We start from the raw sequence: 18,029 nt of genomic DNA, 5'->3' as shown, positions 1-18,029 counted from the left end.
ATTGGGGAGGGTATGTGATTTGGTGAGTGCTGTGAAGTGTGTAAACCTGTTGATTCACAGACCTGTACCCCTGGGGATAAAAATATATGTTTATCAAAAATAAAAAATTAAAAAAAAAATGGACTAAAATATTTCTATGAGTCTACTGATTAAAATTCCCCATGAAGAGGGGCACCTGGATGGCTCCATTGGTTGAGCCACTGACTCCAATTTCAGGGCCATGGGATGCAGCCACATGTGGGGTTCTGTGCTTAGCGCTTAGCGGGGAGCCTGCTTGAGGGAGTCTCTCCCTCTGCTCCACTTGCTTGTTTGTGCTCTCTCTCAAATAAATCTTTAAAAGAATAATAAAGTTCCCAGTAAGGAGAGCCTTGTAACAATATCATAAGTAACGGTTCATTATCATACTTACTGAATTCCATTTAAAGAGTAGCTGCCATTTCATAAATACCATTAAAGAATTATTTACAGAGACAGGGCAGCTCTATTATTCTTTCTCTCTCTTCTAGCTATCATCAATCTTTTCTTATTTAATTCTTACAAAAGGTGTATATGATGCTTTATCTTCAGTTTTCAGATGGGGAAACAAGATAAAAGGTAGAGCCATTTTGAGGGTTTGAAGACATCACCTGTGTTCTTAAATCCAACACATTATTACCTATAAAAATATTTAGAGGAATAGAGTTTTAATAGGAAACTGGATGGGTTAGATCTTATGTGACTATTTGGAAAAAAAAATTCTGTGACTCAAATTGAGCATAGCCAATGGGTAGTACCTTTTCTCAGGCAAAATGAAGAGCATTTGGTAAGTGACTTAGTTTAGAAGTGCTCAAGGGAACTGTGAGGAAGTAAGTGGGTGAGAGGTCGTGGAGGTAGCAAGGGGTTGGGGTGTAGACAGATGTTTATGCTCCCGGGGTAAGGCATGTCAGAAAATCCTTGAAGATATGACATAATTAGAGATGTGGGTGAACAAATTTGATGATGCTCTCCAACATGGTATGGATTGCTATCATCAGAAATTACAGAGGAGGTGTCAGTTTTGAGGCAAATATCTCATTTAGGAGAGAAATAAGCTCAGATTTTAGTAAATTATACCCAATTCTCAGAACCTTAGAAAAGATCTAGTCCCTGTGGCTTTGATGAAAGCTTTTTCACTTCAATTTCAAATTACTGAATTTCTTAATTAGAAAAACCCACTGTTACTTGTTGTTTTCATGAGATCTTCTTGGGCAAATTTTTTACTTGGGTAAACAGAGTTCACAGAAGATGTCAAGGTTTGGAAAAAATTTCATACATGTGGAAATAAATTGTGCACAGTTGCTCAATCCAACTACCTTTCAGGCCATTTTGGTTTCTTTTAAAAATACCTATCTCTGAGTTTTCAAAATGTCTCTTCCTATGAATATATGAGCTTTCCCCTTTGGTCTGAAATTATAGCTAGGCTTTGCAGAATTTATTAAAAGATACAGCAATGTCAGCAAAAATAGTGTTCCATTGCTTCTGTCAATGCCAATATTGCATATACACTTAGAATTATTTTAGTCTCAGAACAACTTAGAATTATTTTAGTTTCAGAACACTGGTGTTTAGCTGCATCACTAAACAATTATCTATGGCAAGATAAAAATCTTAGTCTTGTTAGTGTGATGATACAATTTAGTGCCCCAAATGGTCCTGGAGCCTAGTAATTACACTAAGATCAATAGTTCTACTTAGCTTCCTTTGGAAATGACATGGGCTTTATTCATGGAAACCATTTGTTACATCTTCATGGTGCCAGAATGAGTGGTCTCTTGCAAATTTTATTTGCAATTAGATGAGTGCAGCATTTACTGACTTGGCCACCTCTACTTTTCTAGCCATTGTTTGGTCCGCGTGCATTCTTGACTTTTCTTAGTAGAATGAAATAATTTCATAAGTGCAGTATATCAAGTATACATAGTTCTTTACCTGATACAGTGGTCTGAACATTTAAGTACACTTAGATTTTTATTTACTATTACTGATGATTGAAACCTCAATGATAAAGAATAAGAGCAACAGCTGTCATTTATTGAGCAACTAATATATACCAGTACTATGCTGGATCTTTTTTTTTTTCTCTCCCTATAAAACTCATTTATTCCTTCCTCATTATAATCTTACGAGTATATATTATGTGTGTAAAATAACTAAGCATAAGGGGTGTCTGGGTGACTCAGTCATTAAATGTCTGCTTTCGGCTGGGGTCATGATTCCAGGGTCCTGGGATCGAGCCTTACGTCAGGCTCCCTGCTTGGTGGGGAGCCTGCTTCTCCCTCTCTCATTCTCCCTGTTTGTGTTCCCTTTCTCATGGTGTCTCACTCTGTCAAATAAATTAAATCTTCAAGACAAACAAACAAATAAAACCTAAGCATTAAAGAGGCTAAATAATCGTGTAAGAAGTCACATAAGCTGTGGGAGAAAAGGTGGGATTTGAACCTACACTTGCTCTAACCCCAATGCTCAATGATCCTTTTTCACATGATACTGCTTCCCATAATAGTATCACTGAAAATATCAGCAATCTTATTTGATTATTAAAAAAGCAAAGACTTTAATGCAACTCTTCTTTTTTTATTTGGAAGATGAATCGCATCATGTCAAGGAGAAGCTAAATGTAAAGACTAGAGCAAAATGGAGCATTAGCTCTCTCTTCTTTAGGCAGGTAACTCAAATCTCGATTTCTTGCTCTGACATTTCTCTGAAGCCACTGGACGTCTGTCCTTCAAGGGTTTTCTAGCTCCTCCAACTCAAAATGTCACCAACTGAGCTCATTATCTTTCCTCTCATGTTTCTTTATTTCTCGATTCTTCTCTGCCAGGAGATCTACGGCCTTTGAGTTACGTGGACTTAATTACTGGTGGCAGTTCTGAGTTCTTCCCCTTCCTTCCACCTGACATTTCTCAATCACCAGGTCCTGTTGATTCCTCTTTCAAAATGTCCCTTCTCTGATTTCACTGCTTGCTACTTTAGTGCAGGCTGCTTTTATATTTTTATATAGTTATACTATTTTTAAAGATTTTATTTTATTTATTTGAGAGAGAGACACACACACAGAGATAGCAACAGACAGCAGCAGTAAGACCGAGCTTGGAGGAGAGCGAGAAGCAGACTCCTCGCTGAGCAGGGAGCCCAATCTGGTGCTTCATCCCAGGTCCCTGGGATCATGACCTGAGCGGAAGGCAGATGCTTAACTGCCTGAGCCACCCAGGTGCCCCATACATACATACATACATACATACATACACATATATATATATATATATATTTTATCTCAAATGAACACATTGCTAGTTCCACATATATTTAAATTGCAGGATCCCCAAGTTATATTTGAATTTAATAGTTGCATGGGATCTGCTTAGAGTAAAAAGAAATGTTTACTTGAAATTCAAATTTGGATGGGCTTCCTGTGTTTTTTTTTTTTTTTTTTTAAGATTTTATTTATTTATCTGACAGACAGAGATCACAAGTAGGCAGAGAGGCAGGCAGAGAGAGAGAGAGGCAAGCAGGCTCCCCGCTGAGCAGAAAGACCAGGGCTCGATCCCAAGACCCTGGGATCATGACCTGAGTCGAAGACAGAGGCTTTAACCCACTGAGCCACCCAGGCGCCCCGCTTCCTGTATTTTTATTAGCTAATTCTGGCAACCCTTTTATAGTTTTGAATATAAACTCTTTAATCATCTGACCAATAAATGAGCCCAGTCAATGGCTCCAGTTTTATCTATCACTTTTGTCCTTCCTTCAGTCCATCCTTCTGTCCAATGATACTATTTACTGGTCCTACACAGGAGTTATCCTACTGCGATAGACTGAATATTGGTGTTTCTCCCCACATATATGTGTTGAAACCTAATCCCCAATGTAATGACATTTGGAAGAGGGCCTTTGGGAGGTGATCAGGTTGTGCCAAAGGAGCTAGGGGTTTGGGGAGGGAGGTACCCAGCGTTGACATTTGAAAAGCTTTCAGGAACAGTGAAGATCCGATGCTGTGGACAAGGATTTTCATTGTTACCAAGCCTGTGCTTTATATCCCTTCCTCGTGTACCTCGGGATATTAAACAGGAGTGTTTTGTGAAAATATCTGGCCCCGGTGATATATTTTCATTCATTTTTTCTATCAGTTGATATTGAGTATTCTGTTAAGTGTCAAGCCCATTGCTTCTTACTCCAACAGATAAATTGCATCATTCTGGTTGTTTCTGGTCTGACACAAATACTAAGTTGAACGACAGCCCAGTTTAGCTCTTTGTAGACAGATTTTTATACAGGCTCAAGATTCTTTAGCTCTGATTTATTAACTACTTTCAAGAACATATATGCAAGCTGTATGATGTTGGAAAAGCAATGCCTAGGAACATAATTCTGGGTTCTTTTAGCCCCATCGATATGTATATCATCAAGTAGAATACAAATGCCCCACCAGCAAAATAGTCAGAATGACATTCCCACCATTGCATATGGATGAAGCCATGGCTGATAAATTCCTTCCCCAAATATGCTCTCTCGCTGCATTATTTATGGACTTTGAAAATGCAGGTTGACTCCTGCTGTAATTCTTTGGCACTCTTCTCTTCCTAGTGGGATCTGTGAGCTGTAACCTGATCCTTGGATGGAAAGCATTTATCCTCTCCTTGACAGCAAAATTGTTACTCTAGACCAGCAATGACTGCATTAAAAAAAAAAATTTTTTTTTTTAGTCTTTACAACTGGGTGAGTTGAAAGAACAACTGAGGATTTCCATGCCTTGACTGCCTTTATCTATCTAGAAAAATATTTAATATGCTTCCACATGGTCCTTTTTAATTAAAACTGAGGCTTGGGGTTTTTAAGGCATGTTGCATTATCTGAACACTTAAATAAGTTTCTCAGTATTATTTAGTTCAAGGTTTTTTCCCCAAGTCTCCTTTTTACCCCTTTTCTTTTCTTTTTTCATTCTGTTAGAACTATTAAAAGCACCCACAGAGACAGCAAAACTTGTTAAGCAAATCAAATGTAAAGTACAGATTTTTTTTTTAGGGAGCCACCAAAGGGAGAAGGCCTTTTTGCAACATGGACATGGAATTGCATAAAATACTTCAGTGAAATAGAGTTTTCAGGGCAGGAGGGATTGTCTATAAAATATTCCAAAATTTCATCTGGGAACAAGTACTTTCTTTTTGCCTAAAATCTGGAAATTTCCTTATAATAACTGTACAAATTAAATTGAGCTCAGGGACTGAAGAATGTACTCAAGCGGAAGAACTATTTAATAAGCTGAGTAAAGAACAGAGGTCCAGAGAGAGACTAGGAAGAGAGACGTTCTTCCTTTTCTTCTTTTCAAAATTCTCTATCATTCCATCGGCCTGGCTTTTTTTTTTTTTTAAGATTTTATTTATTTTTTTGACAGATCACAAGTAGGCAGAGAGGCAGGCAGAGAGAGGAAGGGAAGCTGGCTCCCCACTGAGCAGAGAACCTAATGCAGAGCTCGATCTCAGGACTCTGGGATCGTGACCTGAGCCAAAGACAGAGGCTTAACCCACTGAGCCACCCAGGTGCCCCTGGCCTATTTTTTTTTAACAAGCTCTTCTCTTTCTTCCTGGGATCTGCTCCTATCTGCTATTATGTTACATTGGGAGGCTGCTTGTTAGTATCTGCCTGAATGCTTTTGATTTCTCTTCCTTTCCCTTTGAAGTCTTCACGAAAACACAGCTCTAAAATATGCCCTTGAATTGTGCTTTTTTCTTTTCCACATAACTATTTCCTATATATTTTTTTTTGGTTAGTGTTTGTTTTGTTTGGTGGCTTTTTGAGCAGACCTGTTTGCTGGGAAGGTCTGCCTTTGGTCTGAAGATCACCCTCATCATCTTTTCTTGATGTGTTCTGGATGTTTAGAAATGTTTAGAATGTTTAGAGATGTTTAGAAACAGCCTGTGATCTCAGCTGAGTGGCACCGGGGAAGATGGAGCAGGTAAAATGGAAACAGCTATCAAGCAGCAGGTGAATATGCGAAGTTATCACCATCCAGCTCACCCACAGTCCGTATTAGGAATCCATCAATTTTTATCACCCACTTATTGTTTTGGTGCCACCGAAATCTTATTGTTGTGATCAAGGTATTATAATACTGAGCTAATTTTAGAGCAAGTAAAAAGCACATGACTAGACTCCTTCAGCATATGGGGAATCATTTAATAAATGGTATTGGGGCAGAATACCCAGCTGTGTGTACTCTATGAGTGTTTATTCATCTTGGATGAGTAAGCAGTCAATTCCACAAGAGCTATACTCAGCAAGGATTCAGGTAATAGGGAGTTTTGGATTCTTGTGACAATTTTCCTCCAAGAAATCCCAATCATTCAGATGCTGAAGGACTATACAAACATAGAACTGACCTTTTCTTTTCCAGTACACTACTTTAAAAAAGTCAAGTCTTAGAAATGTCATATGACTCATTTTATATTAAGGGACCATCAATTTTCTGTAAGTCACTATAGTTGATCTTTCTGCATTGCTTACCTGATATAAATGCATTTCTATTTGGGCTGCGGACTTCATTTTCTTTTTAATTGCCCCATTTGCACAACTTCCTGAATCAGAGTTTACCACTGTATGATGCATAGTTGAAAACCCAGCTGTTGTTGCCATGGTTCAGCACTCGAGGGACCCATGGGGGTCAGACATTGCTGGATGGCTAGTGAGCTGTTGTTGCAGACAACAGTTAATGTGTTCTCCGAGGACCACCTTTTTCTCTGTTGGTGATGACAACAGAGAATTGTCTTCACCAAGTCCTTCTTCACATTCCCAACAATGCTTCTTTAGAACATAAACTTACTTCGAGATCACAGATGCAAGTTTTTTGAGTTAACCATCCGTAGTCTATAGAAGACAAAACTATCTCTAAGTTTATTTTTTATGATCTTGTATTAAAAGGGGAATACATGTAAGATAATTTGGAAAATAGAAAGAGGCAAGTAGTAGAAGAAAATCATATCTGGCTCTGCTGTTCAGAAGAAACCAGTATTCCCACTTTGATTTATTTCCTTCCAGGTATGCATACACAAATCATAGACAAATTATACTTTTTGATTCAAGAGTTGAGTATTTACCTGTTTTAATAGCGATTCTTCAAAAGGATCATTTTACGAGTTGTTATTACGTTATATAATATTTATTTTATTGTTCTTACATTTACTTAAAATATATATATATATTTTATATTTTATATATTTGTTAATTCGGGCACCTGGGTGGCTCAGTGGGTTAAGCCTCTGCCTTCAGCTCGGGTCAAGGTCTCGGGGTCCAGGGATCAAGCCGCACATCGGGCTCCCTGCTTAGTGGGGAGCCTGCTTCCCCCTCTCTCTCTGCCTGCCTCTCTGCCTACTTGTGATCTCTCTCTGTCAAATAAATAAAATCTTTAAAAAATATATTTTTTTGTTATTAGAAGTAACTGCACAATGCACACTATTATGTAACTGATTTTTGCCGATTATTTCCTTAAGATCAATTTCTGGTGTGAAAACAGAACACAAACGCATATCTCCCCTCCCCCCATGTATATTTCTAAGTGGTTTTACACAAAATACTTTAATAATTGACGAATAAGTTATTTTATTTCACTTGCCCAGAAAAAAATACTATCTTGTTTAAAATTAGTTGTCTTTGATTATGAGCAACAATTGAACATTCTTGATTTATTAGTCCTTTCAAATTGGGCATTTTCTGTTAGTATATAGCTTATGTTTTTAAAATACTGAAATACTGATCCAAACTCTTGGGTCTTCATTTTAGGGCTATGCAAAAGAATTCACATGCATTATGTTTTATAGAAAAGCCAAGCCTCTTACTTCAGCACAGCTATTTCTCTGATTCTAGAAGTCGGGTGAGATCACCCTTATCATTAAAGGCATTTGTCAAGGACCGATGTGTATCCATGCTCAGTGCTAAACTAGCTCAAAAGATACCGTTTCTTCACTGGAAGCATTTGAGATGATGAAGGTGAAAGCTCCAGAAAGATGTTTACAAGGTAATTATTTGTCTACTTATTCTTAGGTAATTGCCTGTTTTAGAAACTTCAACCATAGAAAAACTGGAATTTGTAAAAGAAATTACAATGCAATGACTTCCAAACTGGTGTCCTTCATTCTATTCTATGCCCTAAAACATTTAAATATCTGAAAGAGATAGAAAATCAAATTGTTCCCAGTCCTCTTTTGATCATTTGTGAAAAGATACATACAAAGCAGGGACCTTTTAATATCAGAAAACACTAGGGATGGCTTAATTTTCCAGGTCCCAGGCTTGATATATTCCTTATCTCGTATTTCCTGATTACTTATAAATGTAGACTTTTACAGGGTAATTGCTGTGGCTCTTCAAGTTCTGCTTGTTTTCATTTATGGCATATGTACCCCTTACTGTCTTTCATTTTTAAGTCATTTGGCTGTAATAACTTTTTCTTCTTCTTTTGGATCACTCCTCTGTCTCCCAGCAGAGTCGTGTTCTGTGCTTGGTCAGTGGCGACTGACTAACGAGCTACTCAAGGAAACCATGCAGGTAATTCCTTTTGGGTGGCAATTATATCACTGGCGGCTGTCAAATGACAGAACCGAGAGTTTCTCATTTAAGCAAAGAGGAAACATTAAGCTGTGAAAATCTTCTAATATGCTCTCCTAGATATTTACCACCTTACTGGGAAAGATGGTGTTTCAAAATATTTGAATCCTCCAAATACTTGGAGGAAAGTGTAACTATAGATGCTACTTTCATTGAGTTTTTGACTGAGTTGGAAGAATAACTTTCGTCAACTAGATTTGTCCTTTTCGGCAAGAGTTAACTGTGGTATTATCAACAGTACCCATTCCCTCTCTCATGTAGGAGAGTTTCTCTGTGACCGCTTAGCCATGGTTCAAGTCACAAGGTATATTTAGAATGCCCTGTTGAGGAAAATTCCATGACTGGAATTCAACCCAAGAGAGTCTTAATAAGGGGCATGGGGAGGAGGGGCAGCAGTGGAGCCTGCCCTCTAGGGCAGATGAAATGAAGTAGGGCAGATTGGAGAGATGGAGTAGTCTGGGAAGATTCCCGTGGCAATCTCATGTCCTTTTATCTCACTGTTTCCTTTTTCAAAGTTGACATAGTCATTTTCCTTTGGCATGGTGGTTATTATATATTTTTTTGGTCTCCCTTTGCTGGCGATTATTTAATAGCTTTTAAAATAAAAGCTATGTGGAATGACATGAATCAGTTTCATTAATAGAGGAATATTTATGCAGCTCAGGCCCCCAACGACTGAATATTTGAATTGGTAAGCTCCCTGTATTTCACTTTTCTCTCATGTACTTCTGCAGCCGAATGAGCAGAAGCATTATTGGTGTTCAAATAAGGCTTTCTGGGCTACTAAAAGTAGATCTGTAAAATAAGAATGCTTTAGTTTTGCTCTTCAATATGGTAAGTAGATTTTTTTTTTTTACATTTTATAAACCACTTTGAGGGCAGGAAATCTTTTTTTTTTTTTTTTTTTTTAATTGCAAAAGAAGATAAGATCAGTGACTATTTACCGTCTCATTGTTCAGGCATAGTTCCTGGTCTCTGGTCATGTACTCACACTTAAACATACATCATTTTACACTTGATAGGTTGATCAGACTGAAAATCCCCAAGTGTTTCATGGTAAATGGGAACAGTGGAAGCATATAGACAATGAATAAACTTTAGAAGAGGAAAGTTTTTCTGTCATTAGTTTATCCAAAATAGACGCCTAGCCTACAGTTTTCTGGGTTCTGATTTTGAATTTTGAATATAATACTGATTACATAAAGGATGGTTCACAAACGGTGTTTATAATAAACTTCTCTGCCTACATGTGAAAGTAAATGTATGGAACTGTACTACAATCCCACCATGAAGCTTCCATTAATTCAGTTTCCATAAATTAATGGAATTAATTAATTAATTAATTCATGGAAGCTTCATTAATCTCACATTAATCTGTGAGATTTAATGAGGCCTAGCTATAAGTTCTTCAAATTGTACCACATAGTTTTTCCTTTTTCAAAAGTAGGTGTTTGAGAACAGGCTATAGAGGGGACAACCTGATTCTAGAATCCTGCCTATTCCTAACTTGCCTGGCCAGAGCCTATCTATTCCTGCCTTCTGAGCAGACAGCCTGATGCAGGGCTCCATCCCAGGACCCTGAGATCATAACCTGAGCTGAAGGCAGAGGTTTAACCACTGAGCCACCCAGGCACCCCTTCCCCTAGATTTTTATTTGTTTAAAATTTTTTTGTTCTTAAATTAAGAGTTTATTTAAAAAGCTTTTTAAAGAGCATATGTAAATTAAAAAAAATCTTTATTTAAATTCAATTTAGGTAGCACACACCATATTATTAGTTACCAGGGTAGAATTTAGTGATTTATCAGTTGCATTTAATACCAAACACTCATTACATCAAGTGCTCTCCCTCCTTATTGCCAATCACCCCTTCCCCCCACCCACCTCCCCTCCAGCAACCCTCAGTTTGTTTCCTAGAGTTCAGCACCTCTATGGTTTGCTTCCCTCTCTATTTTTAATTTTTGAAGAAGATTTTATTTATTTATTTATTTGAGATTCACATGCAAGTTGGGGGAGGACCAGAGGGGGAGAGGGGAGGAAGAGGGCAGGGGGAAAGAATCTCACACAGTGTGGAGCTCACTGTGGGGCTCTATCCTACCACTGCGAGATCATAATCTGAGTTGAAACCAAAAGTCAGGTGCCTAACCAACTGAGCCACCCTTATTCTTTCCTTCAGGTTTTTAATTTTAGAACCACTTTGTTTCTGCAACAAGCAGTGAAGAGCCCAACCAGGAAACTGCTTCCTGCTTCTGTTCTCTCTTGATCCACATCTTTTTGAGCTTCATTTTCTTATTCTCATCTTGTCTTTTCTTTTCTTTTTAAAGATTTTATTTATTCATTTGACAGAGAGAAATCACAAGTAGATGGAGAGGCAGGCAGAGAGAGAGAGAGAGAGGGAAGCAGGCTCCCTGCTGAGCAGAGAGACCCATGCGGGACTCGATCCCAGGACCCTGAGATCATGACCTGAGCCGAAGGCAGCGGCTTAACCCACTGAGCCACCCAGGCGCCCCCTCATCTTGTCTTTTACATTGACCTCTGATGTTCGTCACTGCATTTAGGGAACTGCTTGGGTGGCTCAGTCTATCTTCTCACTTCTGTGAACTCCTTTGACACTACTGTCTCTCAGGGACCCTGGGGAGGTGTGAGGTGCTCCTTCCCCATGTAGATCCACGTTGGGATTGGAGGGAGGGAGTAAGAGCACCTCAGAAGAGAGCAGTCATGCTATTGAGCAGTGAGTAGAGTTGGCAGCAGTATACAGATCAGCAGTGCACAGTGTCCTTGACACTGTGCTTCATTTTGTTGACAGTGAAGGTAGCCAGAAGGAGCAGGCTGAGGCAGGTTATTTCTGGGAAAGCTGCAGGGATGCAGGACATCAATGTTCTCAAGAATAGAAGACCACTCTTTTCATCAGGAAGGGAGTCATCAGAGCAGAATTAGCATCTCAGGAGTAAGGTGAGAAGATAGGAGCAGAAGAGCTAGACAGACTTGTTTTGGAATCATTTTTAAGGAAAAATCTAGAAATAATGGTATAAATTATTACTATTAGGTAGCACTACATCCCATTGATTTTTCTTCTAGGTATATTCTAGGGCACTCTTACACATTACAAAGGAACATGTTCAAGAATTCTTACAGTACTTCAGTGTATATGACAGAGTAACAGTTGGTATAGCATGCTACTCCCATTGTCTTGGCCAAGGCCAAAAGCTGAGACCCATGAGGAATACATGGCCCACATTACACATCTGAGAACTACCAACATGGTTGGGATCAGGTACCTTCTTACAGAGCTGACTGAGTGGTATCCCAAGAAAACCATGCCCCCAGTTTATGGGTGCCTGAGTGAAAGAGAAGCTGGCATTTCAATTCATAGCTGGATGTACTTGGTTAGTGCATCAGGAAGAGGGTACAGGTGGGGGCGGACTGTGGGGAAGGTTCCTAAAACAACTTGATGCCATGTGTCTGGGGCAGGAGGCCCTAGAGGGTAGATGAAATTGCAGACTACAGTCTTAGTGATAAGAGATGTGATTGCTAGCATGAGTACCAGCTTTGCATCCATGAGCACATATGATTGAATCTTTCACAGGGCCAATATGCCCAAATGTCCAGACTGTTTATGTGGATCCAAGAGATCATATGCCAAAGTGATTTGTTAATTCCAATTTGAAGAATTTAACTGTTTCCCTTTCATTGGCCAGAATAATCCATTGGCTATACCTCCCTTGAAGAGGGCAGTAAGTTTCATCCTCCAAGTATCCAGCAGCAAAAGAGAACTGTTAGTGAACCTTAATTTCTGACACATCTACTCTATTACCTGCACGAGTGAAATTTCTGGATGGAGCTAAGCTAATGGAGTTAACAGACATTTTGCTTTTCACTCTACTCCTTCCTCCTCCTGTGGTTATAAGACAAGATCGTAGATAAGGGAGGGAAAATAAAGTAAATAGCTACAGTATGGACACAATTTTACTGCAGTGGGTTGAGCCTCCCTGATGAGCTAATTATATATGTATAATAGAAAAACATTGGGAAATGCCTAAATGTCCATCAGTAAGGACATCAGTAAATGTTCAACAGTAAGGGTTACTAGATGTATTAATATACTTAAAAATACATTTGATATATAGGAACAGGGATAGATCCTGTCTATTGTAATGTTTATGAAATATAATGTTGAATAAAAAAGTATGAAATTATTTTATACAGTATAAAATTCAAACATATACAGTACTCTATCTTATACTTTTCATGGATATATAGATGTATATGTGTGTATCTGTGTGTGTGCACAAAGATGGGCCATAAGTACGTACCACATTGATGGTGCTGGCTAACTCTTGAGAGAGGAGAGAACTAGAAGTTTTGGGCAAGAGGAAGCCAATGATACTTCAACCTTATGTGTAATGTTTGTTAATCTAAAACTGTCTATGTAAGCATGGCAACAATCTTTATAACTGTCAACAGTTACAATGGTATGAGCATATGCATTTGTCTCAATTATGCTTGCATCTTTTTCTGTTTTTATCAAAAATTTTATCAAAATTTATAAAAAATTACATTAAACACAATGAAAAGACAAAAAACACAAAGGATGCATAATCTCAATACTTACTTGCAGTTTGAGGAGGCAGATGATGGATGTATCAGTTGTTTGTGTGGGGAATATTGCCAGAATTAATATTTATGGGGTGTTTCTCATATGCTATGTGGTACAGTACCTGGTATTTTCTAATTAGTTCATGGATGTCCTGATTTACATGTAGTTTGCATAAATCAGAAAGATGATGTGGAATTCCCTTGACATTTCTACTTTGCGGGTGAATGGAGCTTAGAGGTTATACTTGAAGAGCCTGTTCTGAGTTTGGTGCTTCCTAGTTGTGTGGCTTTAGGCAAGTTTCCTGATCTCTTGGAGCCTCAGTTCTTCTCCAGCAAAATGGGGAAGATAACCTGTCTTGCCTTGCAGGGCTGTTGCCAAATCCTATTACCTCTGTGGAAACATCTTAAAACATGGGGAGCAGCAAAATACACTAGTTTCTGAACTTACATTTTATTAAATAAAAAAAATAGATTGTTAAGGGAAGTATGGACACAGGTATGAATTTTCTATTTCAGTGTAGCAAACGCTTGCAAAACCTCAAGGCCAAAGAAAATGGAAACTGTTTTCTTTCTGAATCCAGAGAGTAGCCTATAAGACAATGCATTAGATGTTACACGGGGCAAGGGTGTGCCAAGACCTGACATACACCAGATGCTTAATCAATAGAAGCACTAAAGTTAATTATTATTTATACGGTTTTACACAATTATAGGGTCAAGTGGAAATTAATGGAGAAGAGATGAAAATAGAACCGCTTGAGGATGCTTGCTAAGAAAAGAACATCAGATAACATACAGATAAAGTCCTGCACTCTAGGAGTATCTCAAAAAGATCAATTCACTCTTTTTGAAAATACGAGGGGGTGCCTGGGTGGCTTAGTCGGGTAGCGTCTCTCTTCAGCTCAGCTCATGATCTCAGGGTCCTGCTTGGCGGGGAGTCTGCCTCTCCCTCTCTCTCTGCCTCTGCCCCACCCCTCCTGCTCATGCTGTCTCTCTTTCTCTCTCTATCTCAAATAAATAAATAAAATCTTTATAAATAGTTTTGAAACATAGCTCTAAAATGGAAGTTGGTCAGTTTTATAATGTTTAACACCACATTATATTCAGATGAGAATGAATCTGTCTTTTAATATTTTGCAAATTAGTTTTAATGGAGAAGACTGGGAAACAGAGAAGTCAACCTTATACGTTAGTTCCTAGAGAAAGTGTACAAACATGCCTTTCTTCTCAAGGAGGCACAAGTTCTTCAATAATCATAGAGCCTTATAATTAAATTTTTATACCCTTCATCAAAGGAACTCCTATAAAGTAGGTCCATCTTATTTCTTATACCTGTGGTGGAAATGCCATGAGCACTTCAAGTAATATTGTCCTATGATAATTTTTAAAATTTGACAGGAGCTTTAATAACTTGACAGAGAACTTTCAGTAAATATTCAGTACATCATGAGCTTTTTTTTACTGCTTTTGCTTCAGTCCGCTTTGAGTATCAGTTTTCCTTTCCCCAAATTTTAAACGTTGGAATTAGGTAGATATAATAACATACTTCAGATACACTTGCATTGCTGAGCTACCAGAACTCTGGATAGTGACTATCTTATCTTATGATTATCTTTTCATTTTTACAGATGAGGATGCACCTTAATAATCATCAATAGCTACAAAAATAAATGCTTACATTGAGGATCGGAAACTATGAATCCTTTTGCTTTCTCATTGGTACCCAACTGAAGAGAGATTTATATGTGCTGTATCTCACACTAGTTAATACTCAGAAGGATAAAGTAAATATCAATAAGGAGTTTAAATGCAAAAATGAAGCTATCGAAGAAAATATAGTGAAAATGGTCAATGAAAGCACAGGCAGAATATATCACAGAAAAAAGTAACAGAAGATCAAGGATGTTGCCAAGTAAAAACAAGTTTACCAAAGTCACCTCAGCTCAATTGAAATGAAAGTCAATGCAGAATCTCCAGAGTGAAGTTTATACTAAAAATATAAGAGCTTTTGTTTGTTGCATCTTTTAAAAATACCAGATAAATGAGTGAAATGAATCAAATAGTTCTATCAGGAATTTGAGATCTCCTATATTCTCAAAAGGAGAAAGATTATAAATTTATTATTTATTAAATCCAAAACAAAAATTCCTCCAGGCCCCCACCCCTGTGCACCAGCAATGTACAAGCTCCCTGGATAATACTGATTCTAGAAGAGACTCAATGGAGGGAACCAGCAGGGAGCCCTTCCCTTTATCTGATGTTCATGATGCATCACCATTTTTACTTTGCTTATTGAAACTTCAGTCACATGTTTACTTCTCAAGAAACTTGGATGGAGTAAATTATATTCTACCAGTGAAGTTTTGTTTTCTCAACTTAGAAGTTAAATTGAAATGAGCATTTTGTAAAAAGCATTCAGCTATCATTTATCTGTCTCCTATTTTACGGTTTCTTAGTGCCTCCCGATCATCCTCTATAACATTCTTGGATGTTGTAATGGAATCGGTAAGTGGGCAGTGTACTCTGATTCATAGTCAACCTGAGGGGATGAAAATAGCCTAAGCGGTAAGTTAGGACACCTGGGTCCAGTGCAGTCTGAACCACTACCAAGTGTCTTTTTATAAAATGTTGGATTATTGGTAGTTTTTGACTGTGTTCTGTGATGCCACAAGGGTTATGCAGAGGAGCTTAGGTGCTACAAAAGATGCCCTTTCTCTCCAACCTGTCCTTCCTCCTATTAAAAGAGCTTTTAGGGGAGCCTGTGTAGCTCAGTCAGTTAAGCATCTGCCTTGGGCTCAGGTCATGATCCCAGAGACCTGGGATCAAGCCCAGCATCAGGCGCCCTGCTCAGTGGGAAGTCTGCTTCTCTCTCTCCCATCATCCCCCACCCCCGCTTGTGCTCTTGCTCTAATAATAAAAAAAAAAGTAAAATCTTAAAAAATAAAATAAAAGAGCTTTTTAGCTGTTTTCATATGTGTGTGTGTGTGTGTGTGTGTGTGTGTGTGTGTGTGTGTGGCTAAGCCTTCTTTAGGTTTTTGTTGTGAGTGCTACAGTAGAATCCGCAATTCTATTCTTGATTGTGAAACAGGGTACCAATATTAGTCTGCTGAAGAATTTTAAATATAACAGTCTTTAAGACCATTTACCTGGAAAACCATAGCTTAGTTTTGCATTTTAGGGTTAAGTCAGGAGACAGTGTTGATAACATATATAAATATTCACTTAGATACCACAATCGAAGATATCTTTTCTATTCTCTTTCTCTTGTGTATCTATGAGTGTGTGTACTAGAAAATGAAGACTTGTAGCTATTTTTAATTTTTTAAAAAGATTTATTTATTTTAGAGAGAGAATATGTGTGTGCACAGGGGGAAAACAGAGGGAGAAAAAATCTTTCAAATAGATTCCATGGTGAGCTCAGAATCTGAGGGGACGGTGGCCTCCATCTCACAGTCTGGAGACCATGACCAGAGCCAAAATCAAGAGTTGCTCGTTTAACTGATTGAGCCACCAGGTGCCCCCTGAAGATTTATAATTACTGATAATGACTGTCAAGAATTAAAATATTCAGGATACGCAGGGATTTTGATGAACAAAAGTCCCTACAGTTCCAAAATATCTTCCCCAACTATTGATTGATTCCTCAAATTTTAATGCTGCCTTTATGCCTTAACTTTAAGCTTAAATCTTTATTTAATAAATGTTATTTTGTTGCTTTTTTTGTAAAATATTCCAGTGTTCTCATATAATAAAAAGTCTTCCTAAATTCAGTCCGAATCTCTACTTCTGTCATTGATTCTGTTCTCCATCTAGAATGTAGATGAATGTAGATGTCATTAGCTTTGGAGAATTGCCATTGTTTTTTTTTTTCATAGTTAAGGATGTTACTAAATCTTCCACAAATCCTTTTTTCTGATTTAAACAAGCATAGTTCTTTAAAATAGATTATGGCTCAAACTTAATCTTGTAGTATTTTTGTTTATCTTCTCTAGATACTAAACTGGCCTTAGTAAACTAATCCAGAGACTTTATTTTGATGAAAAATTATGATACAGTTGTGATTTACTCTATAATAGATCCCATGTTTTTCCAAAGAGTAATTATCAAAGAGTTTTGGAAGTCCCAATAATGATAGCACTTTTTGTGTGTGTTTCAAATTAAGTGTTGCACCTCAGAAATAAAAGTTTTGTAAAATAAGTCAGTAAACATATCAATAGTCCTAAAATGTTGGCACTCTAGTTGGAGAGACTTAAGATGTCCCTGTCAAGTGATACTGTCAAAGATTTATGTGATAAAATGTTCATGACATAATTTTACATAATTGAAAATACTTTAAAATAACGTAAGTATTCAATGATAAAAGCGTGAATAGACATACTGTATTCATACGTAAAATTGGTGGTTAAATTTTATTTTAAAAATTTCATTCCTTTGGTTATATTAGAATTATTCATAATAATAAAAATTATAGAATGTAGGTGACTAAGCTCAGTGTACCTTATCATCCTAATTTTGGGGAAAGAGGGTATCTTCACACACAAGATAGGATTATATATGTCAAATATTAAAATTAATTTATGGGGCAAGAGACTACATATTTTTTTTTCATAGTTCATGGATTTTCAAAGTTTTAAAAAAATGAACATGAATATATAGTTTTATAGTCAGGAATAAAGCTAAAAATAAATTATGTATATAATTTTTAAAAATCTCCATAATGTTGACCATTGTAATTCTACTTCCAGTAATATTTCTGAATCAAATCATTCAACATATAGAATGTATTATACTCATGAAATACTGCATATAACATCTCTAAAAA

At 37.4% G+C, this 18,029-nt stretch overlaps 1 protein-coding gene across 1 annotated transcript in view; it reads right to left on the bottom strand.

Annotated features, from left to right (window-relative positions):
• Positions 1-18,029, bottom strand: part of GALNTL6 (polypeptide N-acetylgalactosaminyltransferase like 6) — a 1,234,451-nt gene that overhangs the window by 258,302 nt on the left and 958,120 nt on the right. The gene's annotated exons all lie outside the window — the stretch shown is intronic.

The sequence above is a fragment of the Mustela nigripes genome, chromosome 1 (assembly GCF_022355385.1).
Source record: "Mustela nigripes isolate SB6536 chromosome 1, MUSNIG.SB6536, whole genome shotgun sequence".
NCBI lineage: Eukaryota > Metazoa > Chordata > Mammalia > Carnivora > Mustelidae > Mustela > Mustela nigripes.
Note: the sequence above shows the minus strand (reverse complement) of the source record. Positions and strands in the feature narration are given on the sequence as shown.